This window comes from Triticum urartu, chromosome 2A (assembly GCF_056163025.1).
Source record: "Triticum urartu cultivar PI428250 chromosome 2A, HENAU_Tu73, whole genome shotgun sequence".
NCBI lineage: Eukaryota > Viridiplantae > Streptophyta > Magnoliopsida > Poales > Poaceae > Triticum > Triticum urartu.
This window is the reverse complement of record NC_141874.1, coordinates 681,006,833-681,030,692: the sequence shown is the minus strand read 5'-3', so window position 1 is coordinate 681,030,692 and position 23,860 is coordinate 681,006,833.

The following is a 23,860-nucleotide window of genomic DNA, read 5'->3' as shown; positions in this document are numbered from 1 at the left end:
TCTTTTGAGCTATGTAGTTTTGCTCTACGTGCTTCACTTATATCTTTTGAGCGTTATAATTTTGCTCTATGTGCTTCACTTAGATCTTTTAGAGCACGGTGGTGGTTTGTTTTAAAGAAACTATTGATCTCTCATGCTTCACTTAAATTATTTTGAGAGTCTTAATAGCATGGTAATTTGCTTAATATAAATATGCTTGGTGTTCAAGATATGTGAAATTTTCTTTTGAGTGCGTTGAATACTAAGAGAAGATTGAAGCATGATAATTGTTTTGAGATATGGAGGTGATAATATTAGAGTTATGCTAGTTTAGTAGTTGTGAATTTCAAGAATACTTGTGTTAAAGTTTGTGATTCCAGTAGCATGCACGTATGGTGAACCGTTATGTGATGAAGTCGGAGCATAATTTATTTATTGATTATCTTCCTTATGAGTGGCGGTCGGGGACAAGCGATGGTCTTTTCCTACCAATCTATCCCCCTAGGAGCATGTGTGTAATACTTTGCTTTGATAACTTCTAGATTTTTGCAATAAGTATATGAGTTCTTTATGACTAATGTTGAGTCCATGGATTATATGCACTTTTTCCCATCCTTCCACCATTGCTAGCCTCTCTAATACCGCGCACCTTTCGCCGGTATCATACACCCACCATATACCTTCCTCAAAACAGCCACCATACCTACCTATCATGGCATTTCCATAGCCATTCCGAGATATATTGCCATGCAACTTTCCACCGTTCCGTTTATTATGACACGCTCCATCATTGTCATATAGCTAGCATGATCATGTAGTTGACATCGTATTTGTGGCAAAGCCACCATTCATAATTCTTTCATACATGTCACTCTTGATTCATTGCATATCCCAGTACACCGCCGAAGGCATTCATATAGAGTCATATTTGTTCTAAGTATCGAGTTGTAATTGTTGAGTTGTAAGAAAAATAAAAGTGTGATGATCATCATTTTCTAGAGCATTGTCCCAAGTGAGGAAAGGATGATGGAGACTATGATTCCCCCATAAGTCGGGATGAGACTCCGGACGAAAAAAAGAGGCCATAAAAAGAAAGAGAAAAGGCCCAAATAAAAAAATGAGAGAAAAAGAGAGAAGGGACAATGTTACTATCCTTTTACCACACTTGTGCTTCAAAGTAGCACCATGATCTTCATGATAGAGAGTCTCTCGTTATGTCACTTTCATATACTAGTGGGAACTTTTCATTATAGAACTTGGCTTGTATATTCCAATGATGGGCTTCCTCAAATTGCCCAAGGTCTTCGTGAGCAAGCGAGTTGGATGCACACCCACTTAGTTTCTTTTGATGAGCTTTCATATACTTATAGCTCTAGTGCATCCGTTGCATGGCAATCCCTACTCACTCACATTGATATCTATTGATGGGCCTCTCCATAGCCCGTTGATACGCCTAGTTGATGTGAGACTATCTTCCCCTCTTTTTGTCTTCTCCACAACCACCCTTCTATTCCACATAGTGCTATGTCCATGGCTCACGCTCATGTATTGCGTGAAGATTGAAAAAGTTTTGAAAAATTTAGAGTATGAAACAATTGCTTGGCTTGTCATCGGGGTTGTGCATGATTTAAATACTTTGTGTGGTGAAGATAGAGCATAGCCAGACTATATGATTTTGTAGGGATAACTTTCTTTGGCAATGTTATTTTGAGAAGACATAATTACTTTATTAGTATGCTTGAAGTGTTATTATTCTCTATGTCAATATGAAATTTTGTCTTGAATCTTTCTAATCTTAATATCCTTACCACAATTAAGAAATTTTGCATTGAAATTATGCCAAGTAGCACTCCGTATCAAAAATTCTCTTTTTATCATTTACCTACTCGAGGACGAGCGGGAATTAAGCTTGGGGATGCCTGATACGTCTCCAACGTATCTATAATTTTTGATTGCTCCATGCTATATCATCTACTGTTTTGGACTATATTGGGCTTTATTTTCCACTTTTATATTATTTTTGGGACTAACCTATTAACCGGAGGCCCAGCCCAGAATTGCTGTTTTTTGCCTATTTCAGTGTTTCGAAGAAACAAAATATCAAACGGAGTCCAAACAGAAAAATCCTTTTTGGAACGTGATTTTCTTCTCGGATAAGACCTAGGAGACTTGGACCCTACTCCAAGCAGTACCGGAGGCGGTCACGAGGGTAGGGGGCGCGCCCCCCTGCCTCATGGGCCCCTCGGTGCTCCACCGACGTACTCCTTCCTCCTATATATACCCACGTACCCCTAAACGATCAGAACAGGAGCCAAAAACCTAATTCCACCGCCGCAACTTTCTGTATCCACGAGATCCCATCTTGGGGCCTGTTCCGGAGCTCCACCGGAGAGGGCCTCATCACGGAGGGCTTCTACATCATCATAGCCCCTCCGATGAAGTGTGAGTAGTTTACCTCAGACCTTCGGGTCCATAGTTAGTAGCTAGATGGCTTCTTCTCTCTTCTTGGATCTCAATACAATGTTCTCCCCCTCTCTTGTGGAGATCTATTCGATGTAATCTTCTTCTTTTGCGGTGTGTTTGTTGAGACCGATGAATTGTGGGTTTATGATCAAGTCTATCTATGAACAATATTTGAATCTTCTCTGAATTCTTTTATGTATGATTGGTTATCTTTGCAAGTCTCTTTGAATTATCCATTTGGTTTGGCCAACTAGATTGGTAGTTCTTGCCATGGGAGAAGTGCTTAGCTTTGGGTTCGATCTTGCGGTGTTCTTTCCCAGTGACAGAAGGGGCAGCAAGACACGTATTGTATCGTTGCCATCGAGGATAACAAGATGGGGTTTATTTCATATTGCATGAATTTATCTCTCTACATCATGTCATCTTGCTTAAAGCGTTACTTTGATTTTAACTTAATACTCTAGATGCATGCTGGATAGCGGTCGATGAGTGGAGTAATAGTAGTAGATGCAGAATCGTTTCAATCTACTTGTCACGGACGTGATGCCTATATACATGATCATGCCTAGATATTCTCATAACTATGCTCAATTCTGTCAATTGCTCAACAGTAATTTGTTCACCCACCATAGAAAACTTATGCTCTCGAGAGAAGCCACTAGTGAAACCTATGGCCCCCGGGTCTATTCTCATCATATCAATCTCCATCACTTTAATCTTGTTTTGTTTTTACTTTGCCTTTTACTTTTCACTTTGCATCTTTATATCAAAAATACCAAAAATATTATCTATCGGATCTCACTTCCGTAAGTGACGGTGAAGGGATTGACAACCCCTAATTGCGTTGGTTGCGTTGAGCTCTTTGTGTTGTGTAGGTACGAGGGACTTGCGCGTGGCCTCCTACTGGATTGATACCTTGGTTCTCAAAAACCGAGGGAAATACTTACGCTACTCTGCTGCATCATCCCTTCCTCTTCGGGGAAAACCAACGCAAGCTCAAGACGTAGCATCCCTCCATATGGTGATACTCCCTCTGTTCCCAAATAGTACGGAGTAAAAGCCTCCCTCTGTTCCCAAATACGGAGTATTTGTCTTTCTAGAGATTTCAACAAGTGACTAGGTACGGAGCAAAATGAGTGAAGTGAGCGTAGAGGCATAGGGATAATGTATAAAGGAAGTCCTCGCGATCCATTTATTCCCCATCTCGGTCAGAGAGAACTATTCATCTAGTCTCTTCTTCTTCATCCTCTCTTCCCCATCGTCGGCTGCACACCATTTACCCCCGCTCACTGCTCGCCCGCCCGCGCCATCTTCCTTGGTAGCTCGCGCGTACCATATGCCCCCGCTCACTGCAAGACCACACGAGGAGAAGCTTCTTCAATCGTCCGCCCGAATCCACTTCCCCGCTGGCTCGCAGGCACCGAAAACCCCAATGGCAGAACCGACTCACACGCAGAGCCGCGATTGGAATTCCCTCCCCGATGTTCTCTTGGAGCAGATCTGTAGTCGTATGGACCTACTCAGCATCGTCTGTTTGGCCACATGCTCGGTGTCTTTGTACCGTCTACTCATCTGCAACCAGCCGACTCTTTTCAAGACACCCTGCTTGCTGATGCCCGATCCTCGCAGGTGGCCCAGACACCGACTTGAAGATCCTACGGAGGTTGCCGTGGTGCCCCTCGACATGCTACCACTACCTGTCCACCTGTCCTTCATGCGCGGCCACTACTGGGCGGGCATGAAGGCCAACTGGATCGTCCTCATCCACCACACCGGTAGTCCGTGGCGTCTCGTGGATATCTACACCAGCGAGAGATCACCCTTCCATCGTTGGATACCGCCGCCATCGAGCCTCGCGGCCCGCCGGACACTCCTGCCTACTACGCACGAGACGCGTCAAGCTTTTGGCTCGACCTATGTTTGCAGAAAGTTGTAATCTGCGAAGTGCCCACACCATCAGAAGACTACATGGATTACAAGCTCATTTCCTTGTTCAACAAGGGATTAGTCTATCTGGAATCCGGTCGCCATACATGGTTATGGCTCATCATCAATCCTGTTGAGGAAACATTTCTGTCTGATGCTATAGTGCACGATGGCATCGTTTACGCGGTCGACGCATAGATTGGCTACCTATATTGGTGGAATCTATCGTCGTGTAATTGTTCTATCTCATCTCATCTTTACCGTATGAATACGACTACCTGTTCATTTGTTACAAATTTAGAATGCATAGCATGTCTATAACCACATCATTGCTATATGTTCCTCTCATTTCCTAGATTTTTATGACCACACATGTTATTGTTAGAGTTGATATGAGAACAATTGGCATCTAATGATTGTTAGAATACATATTATGAGAATAACATCATGATTGCTATATGTTACTCTCGTTTACAAGATTTTTATAACAACGCATGTTATTGCTTAGAGTTGATATGAGAACAGTAGTAGTAAGTGCTATGGTAGAATATGAGTAGGCGCTGTCATAGCTGTTTTCCTCTCATTGTTACATGATGTTTAAACCATGACATATTGCTAGAATATGAAAGACATTGGCTTATTTTTTTAACTTGGGGTATGATTATGACCACGGCATTGCAATTCTCTGTCTATGATATGTGTCACTGTTATAATAATCTTAATTCCACACATACTCTGAACATGATTGTTTATTTTTGTCCTTTTGGTCTCCAATTTGAATTTTTGCAGCAGACGCAAATGCGCTGGCCTTCATGATTCCAGGACCTGGAATCATACCAGCTGATGGGTGGTGGTTTATCACTCGTTCAGCTGACGGCGGTCATTTGATGCTCATTCGCACGTATCAAATTGACCAAACCATTACATCAAACCACATGCAGTACAATGCATGGGGCGTTCGTGACATTGATGGCTATGGCTGCTTCGTGTTCGAGAAAGATCCCAACTCCATTGGGCCAGGCGTATTCAACTGGAGGCGGGTTTACAGCCTCGACAACCACTCCTTGTTCCTTGGGCTCAATTATCCGATCATCCAACCAATCATCGATCATATCACCGGCGATGATTACTGTGCTATGCAACTTCCATTCGTGAGGGGGGGCTGTGTTTACACATCATACCATGGGTTTCATGAATCACCATATCCAGAGATTCGTCGACACAGCTTGTTGCCAGATAATCTTCAGTGTGTGAAAGGCATCAAGCTTCCATGCGATAGATTACTTTTGCAAACCCGACATGCGGCGTTGTGGTTCATGCCAACAGCAAATATGCACAACTTGATTCGTGCTGATATCTAGACTGAGCCATGTATTCTGCTGCTATAGCACGACCCTCTTTTGTTGGATATTATGTACTGTTGTTAGTTTGAAGCACTCCTCTGGCTTGAAGGATAGATACCTTCCTGGGATCAAGTGCATCCTAACTCACCTGCGTAGGATGTACTGATAATGATGATGGAGATGTTGTGCAGAAGCCATATATATCAGTTAGGCTTCAAGTGCGTACTTGTTAGTTAAACCTATGTATAAATTGTGACACTAAATACGACTAGTAAGTAGTACAGTAGCAGTACTAGTATACGTCGGTCAAATTATTCATCATGTCCATACATTGAATTGACGTGACAACACGCTGCGCGTGAGGTGACACAAGAATCCCGGTGGCGTGTTCGGGTATTCTGGACTTCAGATTTGGAGTACCACTTATCTGTCAAAATCTTTCATCATTCACTTAAAATAGTCGATTGATCATACATTGAGTACCATATAACTGGAATTACCGATGCAAGTCGAAGAAGGATTGGCCCGTGCTGCCGGCTGGCGTCAAGTTCGATCCCACGGATCAGGAGCTGTTCGAGCACCTTGAGGCCAAAGTGAGTGCTGACAGCGCGAGATTTCAGTCTCTCATCGATTTGTTCATACCAACCATCGACAGCGAGCACGGCATATGTTACACCCAACCTGAGAAACTTCCAGGTAAGACACCGATCGGCCGTCTACTTGCACAAACATATTCCTTTGTTTATAGCTCTATTTTCTTTTTAGACACAGACCTGGTGAAGCAATTACAATTTGATAGTTAATAAAAAGTGAAACAAGTGACTGCAACATGCCAAAGATGTTATGAAAATGCCAACTAGGTACACTAAAACCTGTATTCCACAATACTGCAGGTATCACACTGAGTGGCCTAAGGAAGCATTTCTTCCAGCGCAATTCCAGGGCGCTCAAAAGGGGCGTGTGGATGCGTCGCAAGATACAGTTGGAGGGCGGCATGCACGCGATGTGGCACAAGACCGGCAATACCTTGCCGGTGATGGTCAACGGCCGGCAGACGGGCAGCAAAAAAGGTTCTGGTGCTGCACACCAACAAGAACTTCGACCAGCAGAGGACCAACTGGGTGATGCACCAGTACCACCTCGGGGACCTGGAGCAAGAGAAGGAGCGGGAGCTGGTCCTCTGCAAGATTTTCTACCACACGAACACTAGGGCCAGGAGTAAAAAGATTATAAGTTGGTTTGGTATTGGTAGTTGTACTACCTTGTCGTCCGCAAGTTGGTATTGTTGTTAACAATATTTTGGTATGAACTTGCATTTGCTTCCAACCATCATGCCGAGGGTCGACGTGGATATAAAGCTGAATCATTTGTTTCGAAACGAATTTTCAGGCACCTGATTTTTATTTGATGGGTAGCATAAGCACCCGCCGTTCGAATTCCCAGTTCTCCAATTTTTTCGGAACAAGTGCATGCACTTATTATCATGATAAAAAAACAATATCCATGTTGCATCCCAGTTATCAGTCTGTACTTGCAGAATTCTCTCGTTTATTGAGCACGTATATTGTTTTTCAGGTCGAGCAAGTTTCAACTGGGCTGTAGATTGCCCAGGGTTGTTTTGTTTTTAATAGGCCCAACCCATGACGACAACGGGGCACAAAGATCCAGCAGGCATCTACTGGCCTCTGGCCCGCCAGCGTTAGTTATATTTTTTCTTACCACATCCGCAGGCAGTTTTTTTACTGAATCAAACACACAGCCCAGTTCTATTTTCCTCTTGAAACGCATGTCCTACATCCGTTTTCTAATCTCTACATATAGTTTTACTAGTTCATATACACGTATCATTATATTGAAAACACATAAAATTCCCTTTTCATATTTACATCCTTATTTTTGTTGTTTTTCCCACCTAGCGCTGATTTTTTTACCACTGGTTTTCCCTTAAACCAACTAAATTGTCCCACGTCTTATTTTCTTACAAAAACAAAATGATTTTTTGGCAAATCAATAAGTTCTTAAAAAAATGTTTATCATTTCAGGATTACAACAGTTCGGACTCCACCAAAATATGCAAAATAAGGTTGGACTTTTTGACCGTGGTCCTGGGCAGAAAATGGGCTGTAATAAATTACTTAAAATTAGCAAATGGGCTGCAAATTATAAAAAATAGCAAATGGGCTTTATGTTATCTGCCACAGATTTGGAGGCTGACTTGTGGGCCTAATAAGTTCATGCGTACACAAGGTTTTTCAAAAAAGAAACTTAGTCAACAATCGACTCTACCAGCGTCAGACCGTTAGATGTCAATCTAACGGCAATCGTGCTTCTTCAGTCTCTGATCTTCCTGCCCCAGCCGCCCAAACCAGCGCCGTCGGAACCGCCTGCTCTCGCCTCCCGTGGTCGGCAGTGCTGCCGGGAAGGCCTCACGGCCCCATCATACTCGCACCCCTGGCCTGTCTATCCCTCTACTCACCCACACCTCCTGTTATTTTCCGACGACGGCAGCCGAACCAGTCAACCCTCGTACTCTCCACCGCGTGGGTAGCCACTGTCGTGTCTTCCCCGGCTCCGTGTCGTTCCCTTCGTAGGCCTCGCCGTCGTCCACTGCCCTGGTGCTCTCGGCGCGGCGTGGTCAACGATGTCCATCCAACGGCCATAGTGCTTCTTCAACCTCTGGTCTTCTTGCCCCAGCCGCCCAAAGCAGTGCCGGTCGTGCCGCATGCTCCTGCCTCCCGTGGCCGACTGTGCTGCCGCGGAGGCCTCACCGTCCCCATACTACTCCCACCGTTGGCCAGGCCATCCCTCCACTCACCCACTTCCCCTATTGTTCTGCGGCGACGACAGCCTCACACCGCAACTGAACCAGTGAACCCTCGTACTCCTCTCCACGTGGGCATCCACTGCCGCGTCTTCCCCGGCTCCGCGTCATCCCCTTCCTAGGCCTCGCCGTCGTCCACCGCCGTGGTGCTCTCGGTGCAGCGTGGTCAATGTGGTCAACGACCGACTTCCATCGAAAGAGTACTGTACGTGGAGAGGCCGACAGCTGGGTCCACCGCAGCCGCAAGGAAGTGCCTCCTTATTACGCGCAAAATAATTATTCCTCCACCTGACAGCAGGGACCCACCGGACGGGCCACCAGTATTTCGCGGAAAAAACGTTTCCCCCTGACTGCTGGGACCCACCAGACGGGCCACCGTATTTCGCAAAAAAAATGTTTGCCCCTGACTGTTGGGACCCACCGGATGGACCATCGTATTTCGCGAAAAAATGTTCCCCCCGCTGTCAGCTCGGACCCACCGAAAGTGCCTCCTTATTACGCACAGAAAAATGAATACTCCCCCTGCTAGCTGGGACCCACCATGGTGGGAGGCTGATTTGTGGGCCTACTAAGTTGACGAGGATGGAGGGCTTTGTCAACTTAGTTAATATGAACGATTCTAGCTCCAGTGACCATACGATGTCCATCCAATGGCCGTAGTGCTTCTTCAACCTCTGGTCTTCTTGCTCCAGCCGCCCAAAGCCGCGCCGGTCATGCCGCGTGCTCCTGCCTCGCGTGGCCGGCTGTGATGCCGTGGAGGCCTCACCGCCCCCTACTACTCCCACCGCTGGCCCATGCTATCCCTCTACTCACCCACACCCCCTGTTATTCTGCGGCGAGGGCAGCCTCACGCCGCAGCCGAACCAGTGAACCCTCGTACTCCTCTCCGGGTGGGCATCCACTGTCGCGTCTTCCCCGGCTCCGCGTCACCCCCTTCCTAGGCCTCGCCGTCGTCCACTGCCTTGGTGCTCTCGGCGCGGCGTGGTCAATGTGGTCAATGAACGACTTCCATCGGAAGAGTACTGTACGTGGAGAGGCTGACAGCTGGGTCCACGGCCACAACCCAGTTTTTTTGTGATTTGCCAAGTCACTTTGTCAGGCCTGTTGGGCTGCAAATCTTTCAAGACGAGGAGAGCTTCATTCGGCTGGCCGAGAAAATGGCCCATCAGTAATGAGAAATGGGCTGTCCATTTTTAAAACACATCAAACCGACAATTAGTTTAAAATATCTTTTTTTTCATTTCGAGATTTTAAATTACATTAATTTTTATGCGTGGAGAATTTGTTGGATGTTATATTGATATACATTTATTTTTAAAATCAGTTTGAACGTGAGTCGAAATTTCGGGATTAAAAAACAGTTCAGACCGCACCAAAATATGCAAAATTTCGTTAATTTTTTAACCGTGGCCATAATATGGGCTGTAATGCTAACAAAAAGAATATGGGCTCCAAAAAAACCTTAAGAATTAGCAAATGCGCTGTAAATTATTAGAAATAATGGCAGATGGGTTGTATGTTGTTTTCCACAGATTTGAGGCTTTCCTAAAAAAAGGTTGACGCACAAGCAGTGACTGTTGGATGTCCATCGAACGGCCGGCGTGCTTCTTCAATCTCTGCTCTTCCTGCTCCAGCCGCTCAAACAAGCGCCGGCGGGACTGCCTGCTCCCTCCTCCCCGCGGCCGGTTGTGCTGCCGCGCAGGCCTCACCGCCCCACCGTACTCCCATCGCTGGCCTAGCCATCCCTCTACTCACCCACACCTGCTGTTATTCTCCGGCGACGGCAGATGAACCAGTAAACTCTCGTACAGTCGTACTCCCCTCCGCGGGGGAAACAACTGCCGAGTCTTCCCTGCCTTCGTGTCGTTCCCTTCCTAGGCCTCGCCGCCGTCCACCGCCCTGGTGCTCTCGGCGCGGCCTGGTCAATGACCGACATGCATCTGAAGTGGACTGTACGTGGAGAGGCCGACAACTGGGTCCACGGCCGCACGCAAGGAAATGCCTCCTTATTACACGCAAAATAATGATTCCTCCACCTGACATCAGGGACCCACCGAAAGGGCCTCTGTATTTCGCGAAAAAAACGTTACCGCCGCTGACAGCTCGGACCCACCAGCTATATCTTCACACGCAAGGAAGTGCCTCCTAATTACGCTCAAAAAAATGAATACCCCCTGCTAGCTGGGACCCACCTTGGTGGGAGACTGACTTGTGGGCCTACTAAGTTGACAGGGACGAAGGGCTTTGTCAACTTAGTCAATATGCACGATTCTAGCTTCAGTGACCGTACGATTTCCATCCAACGGCCGTAGTGCTTCTTCAACCTCTGGTCTTCTTGCTCCAGCCACCCAAACGAGCGCCGGTCGTGCCTCGTGCTCCTGCCTCCCTTGGCCGTCTGTGATGCGGCGGAGGCCTCACCGCCCCCTACTACTCCCACCGCTGGCCAGGCCATCTCTCTACTCACCCACACCCCCTGTTATTCTGCGGCGACGGCAGCCTCACACCGCAGCGAACCAGTGAATCCTCATACTCCTCTACGCGTGGGCATCCACTGGCGCGTCTTCCCTGGCTCCGTGTCGTCCCCTTCCTAGGCCTCGCCGTGGTCCACCACCTTGGTGCTCTCAGCGCGGCGTGGTCAACGTGGTCAAGGAACGGCTTCCATCGGACGTGGACTGTACGTGGAGAGGCTGGCAGCTGGGTCCACGGCCGCAGCAAGGAAGTGCCTCCTTATTACGTGCAAAATAATTATTCCTCCACCTGACAGCGGGGACCCACCGGACGGGCCACCGTATTTTGCCCCCCTGACTGCTGGGACCCACCAGCTACATCTTCGCATGCAAGGAAGTGCCTGACAGTCGGAACCCACCTGGTCGAAGCGTACGTAGCGTTGTCATTCTGGTCGCGAACATGTACGTACATATATACTGGTCGATGTAGAGATGCGCACGTGTCGTAGTAGAGGCGCGCACGTAGCATGTACACGTACGTACAGCGGCAGGGTGCAAGAAAGAAAATACGGCCACGTATGAGTACATACGGGCGGGGTCTCGAACGCCTACTCGCGCATACGTACGGCCAGGGCTCGTGTACATGGCTGGGTCGGAACGGAGAAACAGCGTCGTCGTCGTGTTCATGGGGAGGCAACAGAATGCGTCGTGTTCATGGGGAGGCAACGGAATGCGTCGTATTCATCAGGAGGGCTTGGACGGAACAGACGATGGAAACGAGGCCTGGCGTACCGCAGAAGGGAGGAAACGGCCTTGTGTTCGTCCGTCCACGTTCGAAACAGGATCCTGTTCATCGGGAGGGGTCTGGTGTACCGCAAAACGGAGGAAACGGACCTCCTACGGTCGAAACGGGGGTCCTGTTGATCGGGAGGGGTGTGGCGTACCGCAAAACGGACGAAACGGACTTGTGTTGGAGCGCTACGGTCGAAACGGGGGTCCTGTTCATCAGGAGGGGTGTGGCGTACCGCAAAACATGACTCCACGGGATACTGTTCATCTCCACCGTCGACCTCCTCCAGCCTCCACGGGCTCCTGTTCATCCAACCTCCACCGTGCGCTACTCCACCGGCTACTGTTCAACCACCCCTCCACCGTCTACTGTTCATCTAGCCCTCCACACCACGGGGTCCTGTTCAACCACCCCTCCATGGGCACCCCTCCACCGTCTAATGTTCATCCAGCCCTCGACACCACGGGGTCCTGTTCCACCACCCCTCCATGGGCACCCCTCCACTGTCTACTGTTCATCCAGCCCTCCACACCATGGGGTCCTATTCATCCACCCCTCCACGGACACCCCTCCACCGTCTACTGTTCATCCAGCCCTCCACCACACCACGGGGTCCTGTTCATCCAGAGGCAACGCCACCGCTCACTGTTCATCGAACCCCTCCCCCCCCCCCCCGCAACGCTCACTGTTCATCCAATCGATCGGCTTCAGTTAGCAGCAGTAGCGAAGGAATCGCTCGATCGGGTTCAGTTAACAGCCATCGATCGATCGCTCGGGTTCAGTAGCGCATAGCCTGCAGTGCAATCGCTCGGTTTCAGTTAGAGCCCAACACCTCGCTCGGGTTCAGTTAGAGCCAATGCCTTGCACACACGCGCGTACGTGTACGAGAGAAGCGTGCATCGCTCGGCCCCCGACCTCCCACCATAACCGGGAACTCCCCGAAATCCCCCCCCCCTCGCTTCTACCACGGGTTTTTCCGTCATGGACGGCCCAAAAAAGGTCATGCAGCTACGTCTCCGGCCCGCCCAGGACGAAAAGCCCATTTTCTGTCATGATTTTTTGTCATAGAAATAGGAGCCCACCACATCTATGATGATACCGGGTTTTGTCACAATTATCGTCATAGAAGTGTCATATGTATGACAAAAAAAAATGTTTGGCCCAAAATGTCACGGATGTGTCTTTTTTTTATAGTGTTAGCTGCAGTCCAATACTCGCCTAAGTTGAAAAAATCCTACCGAGTGGTGAGCAAGCCTCTCACTCGGGGGCTTAGCTGCAGTCCAGTACTCGCCTAAGTTGAAAAAATCCTACCGAGTGGTTAGCAAGCCTCTCACTCGGGGGCTTATCTGCAGCCCAGTGCTTGCCTAAGTTTCAAAACTCCTACCGAGTGGTGAGCAAGTCTCTCACTCGGGGGCTTAGCTGCAGTCCAGTACTCGCCTAAGTTTTAAAAATCCTACCGAGTGATGAGCAAACCTCACACTCGGGGGCTTAGCTGCAGCCCAATGCTCGCCTAAGTTTCAAAAATCCTACCGAGTGATGAGCAAACCTCACACTCGGGGGCTTAGCTGCAGCCCAGTGCTCGCCTAAGTTTCAAAAATCCTACCGAGTGATGAGAAAACCTCACACTCGGAGGCTTAGCTGCAGCCCAATGCTCGCCTAAGTTTCAAAAATCCTACCGAGTGATGAGCAAACCTCACGCCCGGGGGCTTAGCCACAGTCTAGTACTCGCCTAAGTGGAAAAACCATCCCTATCCGTAAGGACAACGAGGTGCAGGTCGACTACAATCCTCTCCACGGAGCTGCGCCACAAGTACAACGTCCGCTCCATCCCTATCCGCAAGAACGACGAGATGCAGGTCGACTGCAATCCTCTCCACGGAGCTGCGCCACAAGTACAACGTCCGCTCCATCCCTATCCGCAAGGACGACGAGATGCAGGTCGACTGCAATCCTCTCCACGGAGCTGCGCCACAAGTACAATGTCCGCTCCATCCCTATCCGCAAGGACGACGAGGTGCAGGTCAACTGCAATCCTCTCCATGGAGTTGCGCCACAAGTACAATGTCCGCTCCATCCCTATCCGCAAGGATGATGAGGTGCAGGTCGACTGAGATATCTCCCTCAGTGTTGCATCTCAAAAAAATATTCCGAGTGAAGATTAAGTTCCACTCGAAGGCAAACGCAAGCACATGCAGAAGATAAACCAAGATCTGATAAAATCTCAAGAGTTTCAGAACGAAGATAAAAGTACTCGGGCGTCAGGCCCGAAGGAGTTTAATGGTTACAAAAACCACTCGGCATTCCGAGGCAAATTTAAAGCAAGTTTAAGTATCAAGTTTGTTCACTCGGCAGGAGGAGGACTTGCAGGCTCGACGAACTCGTCCAACTCAATCCCGTCCGCGATCTGAGTGGCAGCAGCAATAAAAGTCTCCATGAAGGACTGGAAGTCGTGCCTTTTTGTGTTGGCGACCTTGATCGCCGCCAACTTCTCCTCTCGAGCTTCTTGGCAGTGGACCCTGACCAGTGACAGAGCCACGTCAACACCACATCGGGCAGATGACTTCTTCCATTCCTGCAGTCGACCAGGGATCTCGTTGAGTCGAGCCATCTGAAGGAAATATGCCCTAGAGGAAATAATAAAGTTATTATTTATTTCCTTATATCATGATAAATGTTTATTATTCATGCTAGAATTGTATTAACCGGAAACATAATACATGTGTGAATACATAGACAAACAGAGTGTCACTAGTATGCCTCTACTTGACTAGCTTGTTAATCAAAGATGGTTATGTTTCCTAACCATGGACAAAGAGTTGTTATTTGATTAACGGGATCACATCATTAGTTGAATGATCTGATTGACATGACCCATTCCATTAGCTTAGCACCCGATCGTTTAGTATGTTGCTATTGCTTTCTTCATGACTTATACATGTTCCTATGACTATGAGATTATGCAACTCCCGTGTGCCGGAGGAACACTTTGTGTGCTACAAACGTCACAACGTAACTGGGTGATTATAAAGGTGCTCTACAAGTGTCTCCAAAGGTACATGTTGGGTTGACGTATTTCGAGATTAGGATTTGTCGCTCCGATCGTCGGAGAGGTATCTCTGGGCCCTCTCGGTAATGCACATCACTTAAGCCTTGCAAGCATTGCAACTAATGAGTTAGTTGCGGGATGATGTATTACGGAACGAGTAAAGAGACTTGCCGGTAACGAGATTGAACTAGGTATTGGATACCGACGATCGAACTCGGGCAAGTAACATACCGATGACAAAGGGAACAACATATGTAGTTATGCGGTCTGACCGATAAAGATCTTTGTAGAATATGTAGGAGCCAATATGGGCATCCAGGTCCCGCTATTGGCTATTGACCGGAGACATGTCTCGGTCATGTCTACATTGTTCTCGAACCGTAGGGTCCGCACGCTTAAAGTTACGATGATAGTTTCATTATGAGTTTATGTATTTTGATGTACCGAAGGTTGTTTGGAGTCCCGGATATGATCACGGACATAACGAGGAGTCTCAAAATGGTCGAGACATAAAGATTGATATATTGGACGGCTATATTCGGACACCGGAAGTGTTCCGGGGAAGTTTCGGATAAAACCGGAGAATCGGGGGGTTACCGGAACCCCCGGGGGGGTTAATGGGCCTCATGGGCCTAAAGTGGAGAAGAGGAAAGGCAGCCAGGGCAGGCCGTGCGCCCCCTCTCCCCCTAGTCCGAATTGGACAAGGAGGGAGGGGCGGCGCCCCCCCTTTCCTTCCTCTCCTCTCTTCCTTCCTTCCCCCTCTCCTACTTGGACAAGGAAAGGGAGGGGAGTCCTACACCCGGTAGGAGTAGGACTCCTCCTGCGTGCCTCCTACTAGGGCCGGCCGCACCCACCCTTGGCTCCTTTATATACGGGGGCAGGGGGCACCCTAGGACACACAAGTTGATCTTCGTGATCGTTCCTTAGCCGTGTGCGGTGCCCCCCTCCATGATATTACACCTCGATCATATTGTAGCGGTGCTTAGGCGAATCCCTGCGACGGTTAAACATCAAGATCGTCACCACGCCGTCATGCTGACGAAACTCCTCCCCGAAGCTTTGCTGGATCAGAGCCCGGGGTGCGTCATCGAGCTGTACGTGTGTTAAGAACTCGGAGGTGCCGGAGTAACGGTGCTTGGATCGGTTGGACCGGGAGGACGTACGACTACTTCCTCTATGTTGCGTCAACGCTTCCGCTTCGGTCTACGAGGGTACGTAGATCACACTCTCCCCTCGTTGCTATGCATCACCATGATCTTGCATGTGCGTAGGAATTTTTTTGAAATTACTACGTTCCCCAACACCATCAGAGACTCGAGATCATTCTGAAGCATTGTCCTTGGCCAGAGCGATGAGTCGATGCGTGAAACTGCAACCTTCAAACGGGCAAGATAACTTGTAACATTGGCGACGCGATATTCCAGTCGAAGCACATTCATGGCAGCCTCGTCACCGACTGGAGAAAGGATAGGGTCCAAGCCTGTCTTGACCCATCCAGTCTCCTCTTCAAAGTTTTGGCAGAATTCTGCAGAGTCAAGGAGTTAATGAGTCGACTGGTCGGGTCCAACTTGCAAACAGTAAAACAGTCGAGTAAAAAAGAGGTACCTTCAAGTATAAGAAAGAGTTTCTTGGCAAGAGCTTTCAGATAAGCCTCCAAATCGTTCCTCCTGCGAGTCATGCTCTCCAGCTGGTCGGTCAGAGCCACTTTATCTTTTTTTCAAACGAGTCACCTCTCGATTGGATTCAGTGAGAGATGACTTCAGCTTGTTGATTTCTTCCTCCAGTGCTCCGACCGAAGCCAGTTTCTAGTCAGCAAGGGCAGTCTTCTCCTGAGCCTCCTTCTGCGCAGCTGCAAGGTCCAGATCCTTCTTCTCTAGGGCCAACCTCATTTTCTATGCAAAAAACACATTTAGATCAAATAGAAGAATGCAGAGATAACTTGAGGGATGGTCAAGATAAGCAGTCGACAGGCTGTTACCTTCCGTACCAGCGACTTCATCTTGAGCCTTCTTCAAGTTCTGCTGAGCCAACTCCAGGTCAAGGTTGAGTTTCCTTTGCTTGTCCTCAAATTCGGCGAACTTGGAGATAAGCGTACAAGATTTCTACAATGAGTAAAATACATATCAATCAACAAGATCAAGGATTATTTATTTCCGAATGAATAAAACTTCAAGACTACTCAGACCTCAACCGACTGCCAGCAGTCAACTGCGGTCTTGGGGACTACACCCAGTGGGTGCACTAAGCGTGCCCCCACTGGTTCGGATTCCACTCGGCTGGTCCGCCCAGGCCAAGTAAAAAAAGAGAGAAAGAAGTTCTCAGACCCCAACCGATTGCCAGCAGTCAACCGCGGTCTCGGGGACTACACCCAGTGGGTGCACTTGGCGTGCTCCCACTGGTTCGGATTCCACTCGACTACACCCAGTGGGTGTACAATCTCGAAGTGCAAGACAATGAAAGATTGCGTGAAGGAAAATATCCGGGTAACATATCCTAAAAGAACAAATTCAGTCGGAAGTTGACTTACCTGGACATTGGCTCAAAGAGCCGCGCTGGCGTCATAAGCAGCCTGACTGTTTTCGTGCACCGCCTTCACCCGCTCCATCATTATGCCAGCCTGACGAATAGCCTCTACAGCAGCGTCCGACTGGCTTTCTGGAACATGATGAGTACCAAAGAAGGGGACAGACGGTCTAGACACAGCGGCTTGGAGATCCGAGGCATGAGGTTGGATGGTTGAAGCGAGCTCTGGAGCAGTCGATGATGCGGCACGCACACTCGACACTGGGTCAGCAAAGGTTACAGAAACCTTACTCACATCTTCGTGCCGTTGAACTACTCGCTCCGTCGTCGGCTCCGACTGGGATGTCTTGCTAGTTGTTGCCTTCCTCTTCCTGGGCCTCAGCGGCACGTCCTCGTCATCATCCAGAAGCTCAATGACTTTGAGAGGGGCTGCAAAGAAATCAGTCGACCCTAAATGAGTCGCTGGAATTTAACCAACTATACAATCGAGAACAAGATCACGAGGATTGTACCCGGGTTGGAGGTGACCGCATCTTCCATATCCTCATCTTCATACTGGCGGGTGGAAGTCCCAGAAGTAGCAGCACTACAAATTTCAGAATTCAGTCGGTCATGTTTGATGAAATGAGTCGACTCAAATCTAGATTCATACTAAAACAAGAAATCAAGTCCAACTAATACCCGGAAGCAATGGGGATGACAACTTTGATCTTCGGCAAGGCCTTTGGTGGTTTGGACGGCGTAGCTTTCGGTTGCTTCGACGCCTTTTCAGTCGGCGCTGGAGAAGATGTTCGAGGGCGCTTCGATGACTGCCCAGTTTGCACGGTCGCTTTGCCGCGGGCACTTGCTGGATCGTGAGAAAACTTGGATCGTTTTTCCCTATGAGGAGGGGAGTCGACCTCTTCTTCATCACTCGGGTCGTCGCTGTCCTCGTCCTCTTCGTCGTCAGAGTGCCACTCGCCGCTTTCACCTCCACTCGCTTCCCCCTTTGGGTCTTGCTCCTGCTCCCCGTTGGGCATCGAGTACATCTCAGTGAGGGCCTATAAGACAACAACCAAGATAGGAGACAGTCGGATGACAGCAAACAACTAATTGATAAATCAAGAAGACACTCGACCACTTGGAGTCATACCTTGTTGGTTTCGTACGAGTTGTTGAGCGGAGGAATCCTCCAAGATCCCCTGGGGTTGTCCTTGTTGCCAGTGATGCTCTTCAGCCACCCTTCCAACGTGGCATCGTCGACTTCCTCTGGATGGATCCGAGTGGTGTCGTCGATGCCCGAATACATCCACATCGGACTTGAAGGGGTTGGATGCGTCGCCTGAGGAAGACCTCCAACAGATCCATACCGGTTACCCCATCACAGACAAGCTGAACTACTCACTCAACCAGCACTTTCACTTGCGCCTTCTCCTCTGGGATCACTTTCAAAGCAGAGGGCTTCTCCACTCGGGCCATGGAAAAGGGGGGAAGTCCAGTCAACTGACCGGGAGTCGGCTGGTCCTTGCAGTAGAACCAGGTCGACTGCCACCCTCGGACCGACTCAGGAAGGATCATGGCTGGGAAAGTACTTTTACTCCTCATCTGAATCCCAAGACCCCCGCACATCTGAATCACTTGCGTCATCTCATCACTCCGGTTGGCCTTCTTGACCGACTGAGAACGGCATGTGAATATGTGCTTGAAGAGCCCCCAGTGTGGCCGACAACCCAGGAAGCTCTCACACATGGACACAAAAGCAGCGAGGTACACAATGGTATTCGGAGTAAAGTGGTGGAGTTGCGCCCCGAAGAAGTTCAAAAAACCTCGAAAGAAAGGGTGGGGAGGCAAGGAAAACCCGCGGTCGACATGAGTAGCGAGGAGAACGCGCTCACCCTCCTCTGGCTGCGGCTCGGTCTCATTCCCTGAGAGTCGTGTCGATTCATGGGGGATCAGGCCCCCTCGACCAGGTCGTTGATGTCGTCCTGGCGGATCGTCGAGCGGATCCAGTCGCCCTGGATCCAGCCCGGCGGCAGGCCGACCCTCGAAGAAGATCCGCCCCGGCCAGACTTCTTCCCCTTCGCCTTTGCCGTCGCCTTCTTCGCGCGCTCCAATGCCACCGTCTTCTCCTTCCTCATCGCGGCAAGCAGAGCTCGAACGGGGCGGCGGCACTGGAGCAGGAGCAGATGCAGCGGAGAAAACTGAGAGGGAAAGACAAGAACGAAGACACACTGTTCAAAGAAAACCCCAGCCTGACGCCTTATATGGGGCCACTTCCGAGTGGCTGACCTATGGGTCCGGACGACCCAATCAAATCCCGCAATAGTCGCGCGCGAGGTACGTGGCGAAAAAGGTGGCGCAGTGATCGAGGCGGCCGCACCTAATCCCTTCCGATTACTGCGGCCTCCCCCATCTCACGCGCTTCCCCAAAATCCAAATCCCATGATATCCGCGCGCAGCAGGGCAATCTGTCAGACGGAATATCTTCTCCATACCAGTACTCAAGGCATCATAGTAAAGTTCACTCGGCAGATTCAAGAATGGATCAAGGCGACTGAAAAGGAGTTGAGATCATTGTGGTTGTTCGCTTGGTCACGATAAGCCACTACTGGAGCACAAAAATTGAATTGGAGAAATTCTCAACTCCTTCTCCACTCAAGCCCCGAACCATTCGGGGGCTAATGATGAAGCTATGTACCTAGGGTAGGGTCATAGGCCTGACCTAGACTACCTCCCCAAGGACATCACCCTAAAGCCAGCAGCATTCAAAGGGTACCATCATCCACTCGACCAGAGACATTCCACTCGGAAAAATCAATGTCACTCGACCGTCACAGAAGTCACTCGACAAACAGAAGATCTGAAGCCACTATACACAGCAACGGTCAGGCGTTTACTCATAGCCTTAACTACCATTTATAGCACTTTAATATGGACGTTACCTGTAACGCTCCACCTTTATGTACATTGAACCTCGCATAACGGAGGGGAGCTGGGGTCCTGGCACACTCTATATAAGCCACCCCCTCCTCCAGGACAGGGGTTCGCATCTTTTGTAAACATGCACACATATAATCCAGTCGACCGCCCCAGGGCATCGAGACGTAGGGCTATTACTTCCTCCGAGAAGGGCATGAACTCGTAAACTCGTGTGTACAACTACTCCATAGCTAGGATCTTGCCTCTTCATACCTACCCCCCATTCTACTGTCAGTCTTAGAACCACGACAGCAGCCTCCGGGAACCGACTACGAAGCTCTAAGTAGTCCTCCCACGACGCCAATGATATTGGTTGTGACGCCCACTTGATCAACACTTGAGGTATCTTGCCCGCTCCCCTGGTGACGACTCGACATGCCCAGACTTGTTTCGGGATGGCTGGCACGGAGTGCTCTTTGGGCGGTGCAGGCAAGTCCGGTTCCACCGTGGTTGCTGGTGGTAGAGCTTCGCGAATAAGTGATACATGGAACACCAGATGGACGTTGCTCAACTCTGGAAGTTGCAGACGATAGGCAAGACCAAGGTAGCGGAAGGATAGTTTATGATTAGCGCGTTCTGCAACTAAAACCTGGACATAAGGCTGGAGCTTGACGAACACCCAATCCCACACTGTGAACTCACGCTCAGACTGGTGCTTGTCTGCTTGGTCCTTCATACACTGACGAGCTCGTTCTAGGTGTTGTTTGAGCAAGTCCGTCACAAAGGGCACGTTCATGCATCCAAACTGAGAGGTCCGGCGGAGCAGCTGCAGATGCATCCAGGATGCCAAAATGTCGTGGAGGCTGGCCATAGAACATTTCAAAAGGCACATATGGTGGGAAAAGATCCAGACACATATGGCCATTCAAATATATTTGATCATGAATTATTATTGTTGACAATTATCTCTATGATAAATAAGTTGGGACGCGAAACATTAAGCCTGTGTAAAATGCGAATGGACTCAGGTCTAGCAACATGGGCATATGTCTCACCATAGTCCATACCTTTGACTTGAGTGTAGCCTTGAGCAACGAGACGAGCCTTGTTGCGCACCACTTGTCCATCCTCATCTTGCTTATTCCGGAACTCCCATTTTGTTACAGTGATGTTTTGATCATCCTTGGGCTTCTCAACCAATGTCCATACTTGGTTTCTCTCAAAGTTGTGTAGCTCTTCGTGCATAACATTTATCCAATCCGGATCTTCAAGTGCTTCTTCCACCTTCATAGGTTTAATGCTAGAGATGAACGAGCAATGTTCACAAAATTTAGCTAAACGAGTTTTTGAGCAAGTGATTCTCCCGGAGTTGATGACGTCGAGGATTTTCTCAACAGGATGATTCTTTGTGACTCTTGCTCTAACTCATGAGAGATTTTACTTGGGTTGTGGTGGAACATCCGCATCTTCTTCTTCCTCCTCCTCTTCATTGTTATTGGCGTTGTTGTTCGCTTGTGGAGCTAGAGAAGGAGGTCGGGGTGGATCATCTTGTTGTACTTCCTCATTTCCTGCGTCTTGACGAGTTTCACTTGTGGATGCCTCCATGTCAACTTGTGGTTCACCTTGATGTGAAGTTGAGGCTTCCACTTGAATGGACTAAGTGTTCTCCTTCACCTCCGTTGGACGAGTTTTGCCAATAGATAGATCTTGAATTGCTTCCGATGGATCTCTGTCTCCTATATCAATTGACAGTTGCTCTACTTGCGAGCCGTTAGATTCATCAAACTTCACATCTACCGTCTCTTCAACTTTTTGGGTTAAATTATTTTAGACACGGTAAGTGTGAGAGTTTGAGTCATAACCGAGTAGAAAACCTTCATGAGATTTAGGAGCAAATTTTGAATGACGATGCTTATAAAAAATGTAACATTTTGAGCCACATACTTGAAAGTATCCAGCTTGGGGTTTGTTACCGATGAGTAGCTCGTATGCCGTTTTACCAAGAAGCTTGTGAAGGTAAAGACGACTTGTACCATGACAAGTTGTCTCAACCGCTTCCGTCCAAAAGTGTTTTGGCATCTTGTATTCATCCATCATCGTTCTCGCCATCTCGATGAGGGTACATTCTTCCTCTCAACAACTCCATTGTGTTGAGGCGTGTACGTAGCCGAGAACTCATGTGAGATGCCTTGTTCGTCAAGAAAGGTATCCACATTGGCGTTCCTGAACTATGTTCCGTTATCACTTTGAACCTTCTTCATCTTCACTTCATATTGATTTGGGCCTTCCTGGCAAAGTTCTTGAAGATCTTTTGTACCTGCGATTTTTCATCAAGAAAGAACACCCACGTAAATAGGAAAAAAATAATCAACAATGACCAATCTGAAAGAGTTACCACCAACACTCTTGTAGGCATCGGGACCAAATAGATCCATATGAAGTAGATCAACTGGTCTTCTCGTCGTCATGATGTTCTTCACGGGATGACTCCCTCCAACTTGTTTTCCTGCTTGGCAAGCACTACAAAGTCTATTCTTGTCAAATATAACATATTTAACACCAAGGATATGATCACCTTTAAAGATCTTATCAAGATTTTGCATGCCAACATGTCCTAGTCTTCTATGCCATAGCCAACCTCTAGAATATTTTGCAATAAGACAAGCGCGAGGTTGGGCTCTTTTAATAAAATCAACAATGTATAGATCACCTCTACAAATACCAACAAAGACCGTATTATGATTATCTCGACGAAACACCTGGCAATCTACTTCGGTAAATAGAACACTGAAACCAAAATCGGCTAGTCTAGATATGGAAAGAAGATTGTAACCAAGAGATTCAACGAGCATAACATTTTGAATATCAATGGATATGGCCACCTTACCAGGGCCAAGTATCTTACCCTTGGAGTTATCTCCAAAAGTCACATACTTGCGTGGACCATCATTTTTAGTAAGCTCACGGAACATGTCTTTATCTCCGGTCATGTGATCGGTACATCCACTATCAAGAATCCACTCTTTTCCTTCGGCCATGTAGTCTCAAAGATTTTCCATGAGACTAAGATTTCTTATAGTCTTCTCATATTCGATGTCGAATTCTTTGTCCTCATCACAATAGCCATTCTCAACATCGTCATCATCATGCATATGATCATCACCTAGGTCAAGTGATTCTTTAGATTTATGACCATGACAATGTGCAAGTTTTTGAATTCTAATGGTTTTCATGATTATGTTGCTAATGGTTCCAACATCACCCTTAGCATGCATAAGATCACGGAGTTTAAATAGACATTCATCAAACTTAGGATCACTAGGCTTCATTTTATGAAAGGCAATGGACTTAAGGAGGATTTTATTTAGATTCTTCAAGGAATAATTTGGAAAGCGCCCCTCAAGGTAATTCCATATAGTGTATGCGCATCCAAAGTTTTGCAAGCAAACAAGCACATTTCTAGGTAATCCCCTAATGATAAGATTGACCGTCCTAAGATTACGAACCATGTCAAAATACTCATCGGGGGTAGGATGCAAAGGATCAATGGGGGCACATAAGGTAAAAATAATACTTGCTAAAATTATATTCATTGAAGATCTCACGCATTTTAGTTTCCCAAGA